Here is a 6,000-nt window from a genome sequence, read left to right on the forward strand (position 1 = left end):
ATTTTCCCCCACAACCTCTGATACCCGTACTAATTAAGACTCAGTATAGGAAGGCTGGTTTATACTGAAGATAGACACAAAGTGCTGGAGTACTTTGCGGGGATAGCTGGTCGGTGCGGACTAGGTGGGCCGAATGGGGCCTGTTTCCGTGCTGTATCTTTAAACTAAACTAATGCCATTCACATCCCACCAACACACCAGTCTGAATCACCCTACCTACTGAGCAACCTACTGCAGACATTGACGGAGCGGAGCCTACTCAAAAAGTACAGAAAGACAAAAAGTCTACACATACATCAACTAAAATCACTAAACTGCCGTATCTGGCCCGGTGGAAACTTGTGTACAAACAAGCTGCCAGATTTCGTTGTCACAAGAACATTGTAAGATTAGCCTGAAGGGGGATTTACTTTCTTATAGTTGAGGAGTATGAGTGTCAGGGGTTTATGGGGAGAAGGCAGGAGAATGGGGTTAGGAGGGAAAGACAGATCAGCCATGATTGAATGGCAGAGTAGACTTGATGGGCCGAATGGCCTAATTCTGCTCCTATCACTTATGAACTTACGAGGAAAGGACAGACAAAAGCAAGTTCTTTCTTCCTCCTGATGATGCCCAGAACTAATGATGAGAGAATTTGTCTGCAGAAGTTTGATGTTCTTGCAAGTTTAGTTTAGTTTAGTTTAGAGATACAGCAGAGAAACAGGCCCTTGGGCCCACCGAGTCTGCACCACCAGCGATCCCCGCACGCTAACACTACCATACACACACTAACAATAAATTTACATCATATACTCAAATTGTAGAAACAATACCTCATATTTAGGTTGGGCATCTTACAACCTGATGGTATGAACATCAATTTCTCTAATTTCAAGTAACTCCTGCATTCCCCTGGGCAGAGAGACTCTGTGCCTTTACCCGATCTATTCCTCATGATTTTGTGCACGTCTATAACATCACACCTCATCCTCCTGTGCTCCAAGGAATAGCGTCTATCCAATCCTCAAAATGGTATATGATAGGGAGGAAAGGAATTAGAGATGAATAGAGAGAAAGACAGGGAGAGATACAGAACTAGGAGTGAGGGAGAGGCAGAATTAAAGGGATAATGAAGAATAGAAGAGGGATAAAAGTAGATAGGTATTAACACAAACAAGGAGAAATAGTTGGAGGGAGCGAATCGGGGGAGGAGAGAGATAGAGAGAGAGAAAGAGAGACACTTAGAGAGTGAGAGAGACAGAGAGAGACAGAGACAGAGAGAGACAGAGAGAGAGAGAGAGAGAGAGAGAGAGAGAGAGAGACAGAGAGAGACAGAGAGAGACAGAGAGAGAGAGAGAGAGAGAGACAGAGAGAGAGAGAGAGAGAGAGAGAGAGAGACAGAGACAGAGAGACAGACAGACAGAGACAGACAGAGACAGACAGAGACAGAGAGAGACAGAGAGAGACAGAGAGAGACAGAGAGAGACAGAGATGAGGTTGAAACAGAGGTGCACTTCCTCCTAAAATGCAACAAAATTGATAAAAAACAAGGAAAGCATACTTTGACAAACTCAGTGAGGCAACCCCTGATTTTAAAGAACTAGATGATATATCAAAACTAAGAATAATCCTTAGCGAAGGAAATACGGCACATCTTGGTGCACAATACGTAACAGCATGCCACAACCTGAGAGACGGTGAATGACCAACATGCACATATGTACGCACACACTAATTGACATTAACTAACACTAAGAAATTAATACTGAATTGCTAAACTTGCTATTGTGTTGTACTGCTTACAGCTACAAGAACGTGTAGCATCAATAAAGGGCTATAGGCCTATTGCGAGTTTATGTACAGGGACATATCTATCCATGCACTGTGTACTTGTATTTATACTTATGCATTTTAAACATGTATGTCATGTTTTATACTTTGGCAATATAACAATGTTTTTTTTATCATGCCAATAAAGTTTTAAAATTGAATTGAAAATTAAAATTGAATTGAATTGAGAGACAGAGAGAGAGAGAGAGAGAGAGAGAGACACAGAGAGACAGAGTCAGACATATACAGAGAGAGACAGAGAGTTAAAGACCAGAGAGATGTAGAAAAGGGGGAGAAAGAACATTAAAGAATATTTAATATTCTCTCACACATATACGTATATTGAATATATATTTATACATGTTATAACATAGGGAAGAAAAGTGGGAGATGAAACGAGAGTGAACATGAAGAGATGAAGTGGACATGAAGGAGAATGGACAGAACGTGGGTGTTTGAGGGGGAGAAAGTATGCGGGCGGATGAGAGAAAAGGAGAAACAACAAGAAAGAAAAGGGCTGTGAAAGCAAAAGATTTCGAAAGAGAGAAGTGAGAAGGAAGGAATGGAGGGAAAGAGAGGAGAGAGGGAGAGAGAGTATTCAATATTCAGGAAGGATAGACAGAAAGGTAGAGGAGGTGGGGTGGCATTGCTGGTTAAAGAGAAGATTAATGCAATAGCAAGGAGAGACATTAGCTTGGATGCTGTAGAGTCGGTCTGGGTAGAATCGCGAAATAGCAAAGGAAAAAAACGGCTTGGAGTTGTATACAGACCAGCAAACAGCAGTGGGGAGGTTGGGGATAGCATCAAGCAGGAAATTAGGGATGTGTGGAGCAAATTACAGCGGTTATCATGGGTGACTTTAATCTACATATAGACTGGGCCAACCAAATTGGTAGCAGGGCTAAGAAGGAGGATTTCCTGCAATGAACTGGCCTCAACTACCTTCTGTGGCGGAGAATTCCACAGATTCACCACTCTCTGTGTAAAAAATGATTTTCTCATCTCGGTCCTAAAAGACTTCCCTGGAATGTATACGGGATGGGGTTTTTAAACCAATATGTAGAGAGACCGACTAAAGGGCTCGTCATCCTAGACTGGGTATTGTGCAATGAGGAAGGATTAGTTAGTGATCTTGTTGTGCAAGGCCCCTTGGGCAACAGTGGCCATAACATGGTGGAATTCTGCATTAGGATGGAGAGTGACACAGTTAATTCAGAGACTGGGGTCCTGAACTTGAACAAAGGAGACTTTGAAGGTTATAACGGGAGTTGGCTGGGATAGACGTGTCAAATTATACTTAAAGGGTTAACTGTGGGGATGCAATGGCGAAGATTTAAAGACCGCATGGATGAACTCCAGAAATTGTTCATCCCTGTCTGGCGAAAAAAATAAAACGGGGAGGGCGGCTCAACAGTGGCTGACGAGGGAAGTCAAGGACAGCGTTAAATCCAAAGAAAAGGCATATACATTGGCCAGAGGAAGCAGCAAACCGGAGGACTGGGTGGAATTTAGAACTCAACAGAGAAGGACAAAGGGGTTAATTAAGAGGGGAGAAAAAAAAGGAAAATGTTCCCGATGTTGGGGGAGTCTAGAACCAGGGGTCACAGTTTAAGATTTAGGGGTAGGCCATTTAGGACTGAGATGAGGAAAAACTTTTTCACCCAGAGAGTTATGAATTTGTGGAATTCTTTTCCACGGAAGGCAGTGAAAGCCAGTTCACTGGATGTTTTCAAGAGAGAGTTAGATTTAGCTCTTAGGGCTAAAGGAATCAAGGGATATGGGGAAAAATCAGGTACGGGGTACTGATGAACAGCCATGATCATATTGAATGGCTCAAATTGAATGGCGGTGCTGGCATCTATTTTTCTATGTTTCATAACGAGAGAGATTAATATAGAGAGAGGGAAAAAGAAAAAAGAAAGAAAGTGGAAGAAAGGGAGAGAGATAGAAAGAGAGAAGACAGAAGAGAGAGAGAAAGAAAGAAAGTAAAAGAAAGGGAGGGAGAGAGATAGAAAGAGAGAAGATAGGAGAGAGAGAAAGAGAGAAAGAGAGAAAAAGGGCACGTGCACGCCAGGGGGAAAAGAGACGAGTAGCAGGAACATGAAATAATATTATAACAGAAGAGAGGCGTACTGAGAGATATAAAAGAATACGAGGGAGAATGAGAGAGAGAAAAAGAATGAAGGGGCGGATAATGAGAATGAGTGAGAAAATATCGGAGTGAGAAAGAGTGAAAAGTCAAAGGCTGTGAAAGGAGAAAGTGCGAAAGAAAAATAAAAACAGAGATAGAGAGAGAAAAAGAGAGAGAGATATAGAGATAGAGGTTGAGATGAGAGAGAGAGAGAGGGAGAGGGAGAGAGAAGGTGAGAGAGAGAGATAGAGAGAGAGAGAGAGAGAGGGTGTGAGAGAGAAAGGGGGAGAGAGAGAGAAGGGGGAGAGAGAGAGGGATAGAGGGAGAGGATAGGGAGACAGGGAGGGCGAGAGAGGAAAGGGAAAGAGAGAGAGAGAGAGAGCGGGAGGGATAGAGAGAGCGAGATGGAGAGAAAGAGAGAGAGAGAGGGAGAGAGGGAGGGAGGAGAGAAGGAGAGAGAGGGAGAGTGTGAGAGAAAGGTAGGGGGGAGAGAGGGAGAGTGGGAGAGTGGGAGAGAGGGGTAGAGTGAGAAAGAGGGTGAGAGAGAGAGAGGGAGAGAGAGAGAGAGAGAGAGAGGGGAGGGAGAGAGGGGGAGGGAGAGGGAGAGAGAGGAGAGAGAGAGAGAGAGAGGGAGAGAGGAGAGAGAGAGAGAGAGTGAGAGAGGGAGAGAGAGAGAAATAGAGAGAGAGGGTGAGAGAGTGAGAGAGATAGAGGAGAGAGAGAGAGAGGAGAGGGAGAGAGAGAGGGAGGGTGGGAGAGAGAGAGAGAGAGAGAGGTGGGAGGAGAGAGAGAGAGAGAGAGAGGGGGGGAGAGAGAGAGAAAGAGAGAGAGAGGGTGTGAGAGTGAGAGAGATAGAGGGGAGAGGGAGAGAGAGGGGTGGAGAGAGGGAGAGATAAGAGAGGTGGAGAGAGAGAGAGAGTGTGAGAGAGAGGGAGAGGGAGAGCGGCAGAGAGGGATGTTGTACCATCCAGTGAAACGGGTGCTGTGGAGAATGCTGTACTAATGCTGACACGATTGAAAGTGACCTATAGCCCCCCCCCCCCCCCTATTGCAGGCGAGCCATCCCGGATTATACGAGCAGCAACGGTCCTCGGGCCCTGACTAAACGCCGCTCCACCCATCTAGTACTGGCTGTCTCACCGCGTCTGTGCCACAGACAGGGCATTGCAGCTGCACCCGACAGTACACTGGTACAGGGATGCTGCTGCTGCTGCTGCCTCTGCTGCTGCTGCTGCCTCTGCTGCTGCTGCTGCCTCTGCCTCTGCTGTGCAGCATCCCTGAAAGAAAATCAAATCAGCACAGGCTGAATGAATTGAGACCACCCCTTACCTTCAGCATCAACGCGGTCCTGCAGCCCTTGCTCATCCTTGGAGCGGAGTCACAGCTTGTCGGGAGATTTCTCTCTCTCTCTCTGGGTTCTCCCCCTTTCTGAAACGTTATTCAAGAGCCGTCTGCATGTGTGTCACTGGCACTGCAGTAACTGCACTAGAATCAGCTCCTCCCATCCCAGCAACGTGGCTGGTCCTGCGAGCCTTCCATTCGCCCAGCCCCAGCACCACTTCATACATGATTCATAAACTGACAGTATTTACATCATTGCCGCCCTCTCCACCTCTCTTCCCCACTCACTCATTCTCTCTCTCTCACTCACTCACTCATTCATTCACTCTCTCTCTCTCTCCCTCCCTTTCTCTATCCGTCTATTTCTCTTGATCCCCATCCGGCAAACCTCTTTATTTCCCGCTCCCTCTCTCGCACATCTCTTTTCCACACTCCCTCCATCACGCATCTTTATTTCACACTTCTCTCACACACACCTTTCTTCCCGTCTGTCACACACATCTCTCCCCTCTCTCTCTCTCTCTCTCTCTCTCTCTCACCCCCCCCCTCTCTCTATCTCCCGCACACATCTCTTTTCCTCTCCCTCCTCACATACCTCTCTTTTTTTTCTTCTCACACACTCCCTTTCTCACTTCCACCTTCCTTTACTCTCACAAAATTCTTTCCCCCTCTCTCTCTCTCTGTCTCTCTCCTTCTCCCGCCCTCTCTCCCCCTCCCTC

The 6,000-nt window shown here is 46.1% G+C and overlaps 1 protein-coding gene across 1 annotated transcript in view; it reads right to left on the reverse strand.

Annotated features, from left to right (window-relative positions):
* cntn2 (contactin 2) overlaps positions 1-5,496 on the reverse strand; it is a 124,784-nt gene extending 119,288 nt beyond the window's left edge. Inside the window, exon 1 of the mRNA XM_055654883.1 lies at positions 5,270-5,496. The gene's annotated coding sequence lies outside the window, so the exon portion shown is untranslated. The remainder of the gene's footprint in view (positions 1-5,269) is intronic.
* Between the last annotated feature and the right edge of the window lie 504 nt (positions 5,497-6,000).

This window comes from Leucoraja erinacea, chromosome 24, assembly GCF_028641065.1.
Source record: "Leucoraja erinacea ecotype New England chromosome 24, Leri_hhj_1, whole genome shotgun sequence".
NCBI lineage: Eukaryota > Metazoa > Chordata > Chondrichthyes > Rajiformes > Rajidae > Leucoraja > Leucoraja erinaceus.